Source organism: Plasmopara halstedii (genome assembly GCF_900000015.1).
Source record: "Plasmopara halstedii genome assembly, contig: Scaffold_3120, whole genome shotgun sequence".
NCBI lineage: Eukaryota > Oomycota > Peronosporomycetes > Peronosporales > Peronosporaceae > Plasmopara > Plasmopara halstedii.
Genome location: NW_020190023.1, coordinates 2269992 through 2272484, shown reverse-complemented (window position 1 = coordinate 2272484; position 2493 = coordinate 2269992).

Here is a 2493-nt window from a genome sequence, read left to right as displayed (position 1 = left end):
TTAAAGCTTTCTACTTTGCCTCTTCCTTTTTCATCTGCATATTCTTTTTGCAGGTCTTAGATTTCAGTCATCGCATCGCGAACGTGTCCAGGACATTCAGTCTGGTAGACAAGAAGTCGTCGACTTCTTTACGGATTGTGAGGGGGCTGACATCAGCTAGCCGTTTGGCAATCCCTCCCCCACCGAGCCTTGAGCCACGAGATGGCGGCGTCAGCGGGACGCAAGGGTATATCAGCCTATTCACGTAAAACGGCGTGTAGCCGGTAGATGAATGCACTGCATTGTTCAGTGCAAACTCTACGAGCAGCAACATGGCGCTCCGTTTCAGCGCAGACGCTGCGAAGAACCTCTTCGATGACTCGAAGGACCCTTTCGGTTTGATCATCGGTCTGCGGATGATCCGCAACTTGGTGCCTAGCACCTTGAAGATAGTCGACCAAAATTTCCCGTGAAATGGGGGTCTCTATCCTAGACAATCGACTCTGGGACTCCGCGTTGACGGAAAACACGATCCACGAACAACGTTGCTGTACCGACTCCGTCGATGGTGTCTGGCAATGCCGCCAAATTAGCCATCTCTCTCAATCGGTCGACGAATACCACGACGCCCGTGTTGCCCGCCGAATCTTTGGGCAGGCCAAACACAAAGTCCAAACTTATGGACTACCAGCTCCCAGTGGGTACCGGTAAGCTGGCCAGCGGCGCAGCCGCATTTGGAGCGGGTTTCACCCATTAATACGTCTCACAGGTGCGCAGATAGGTGCTCGTCCAGTTGTACAAATTGGGCCGCCAATAGTGGTGACGCACGTTTTCTCACGGCCGAGATGACCACTAACTGGTGTGTCTTGAGCCTCATAGATGACGCGGTATTTCAAATTCTCATCATGAGGAGCAACAAACGTGGTGTATCCGTTGAATCGGTGCTATGATATAGCAAACCGTCATTCAGTACAGTCGAGCACGCAATCTTTATGACAATTTCTTGTCCGAGTTTCCAAACTCCTTGCTCCCTAGAGCCCGTGGCAACGCTAAACACATGCCACCACCCCCATACACGGTGCGGATCAAATCCACCACAGACGACGTTACATTTATAACATGAGCAAGCTCAAAGTCTGGTCTGCGCGACAACGCATCAACCAAAGCACTCTGCTTTCCAGGCTCATACTTCACCTTGAAGTTATATTCCGCGAAGAAGGATAGCCATCTAGCCATCCTCTGTGAGAGGTGGGGTGACTGAATCGCAGTGCGTAGTGACGCATGATCTGTATGAACACAAACGGCTTGGAGCCAAGCAGGTTGACCCTGAACTTGTCAAGTGCATACTACATCGCAAGTAGCTCCTTGTCATGAATGGGTGGTTCTTCTCTGCAGCTTTGAGCTGTCAAGATCGAACGCGATCACCCGATCTCGCCCCTCGGCGTCTGCTTGCAGCAGTACACAGCCGATGACAAAGTCCGAAGCGTCAAAGACGACGCTAAAAAGCAGATCTGGTTTTGGCAGCGCCAGCATCGGTGCATGCAGGATGGAGTTTTTGACTCCGTCGGAAGCCTCCTGATGTTCGGTGTTCCAACACCATTTCGCATCGTTTTAAAGAAAATTGGGAAATGGTCGGGCCATTTCTGCGTAGTTTACGCTGTACTTGTGCAAGTAGTTGGCGAGACCAAGCCACTTACGAAGTCGTTCTAGTTCTTTGAAAGCGGCCAGTCAACAATGGCCTTGAACGTAGCGGGATCCGCTCGATGGTCACGCTTCCCAATGAAGCACCTTAAAAAGGGAATCTCTTCTCAGCCAAAGATGTACTTGTCTGTATTGGCGTACAGTTTGTTCAGGCGCATGCACTCAAGCACCGCTCTAAAATGGACGATGTGGATATCCTCATCTGTCCTCCCGTCTCCGCACGACAATGAACGAGAATGCCGTCAATGTCTGTCTGGCAATACGCCCTGTTGGGCCTGAACAACTGCGTCACAAGACAATTAAATCTTGCTGGTGCATTTGACAGCCCTTGGGGCATCACCAGCCATTCCCAGAGCATGCCGCTAGGAGTGCTCACCGCTGTCAGCGGAATATCACTCACTCTCATGAGCGTTTGGTAATACCCATCGACCAAGTCGAGTGCACTGTACTTCGTACATCCCACCATGTAAATCTGAAGAACACACTTTCTGAGAATTGGCGTTTGGGCTGGAATGGTGGCAGTGTTGAGCTAATTGTAAGCATGAACGATACGCTACTTGCCGATTTCCGAACACAAAACGTGGGTGTCGAATGGGGGAACTTGCTCTCACGTACCATCCCTGCGTCGTGCTTCGCACGGAAAAAGGCATCAATGACGTCTCACTGCTCTCGAGCAGGGGTCATTGGCGTGTTACGCAGTATTTGTTTTCTGGAACCAGGTCGATCTCATGACGCACACCTCGGACCGGAGGTAGCACTGAAGGCGGGTCTTTGAAGACGACGTCTTAAATTTTTTTTACCAAAGGATAGTAT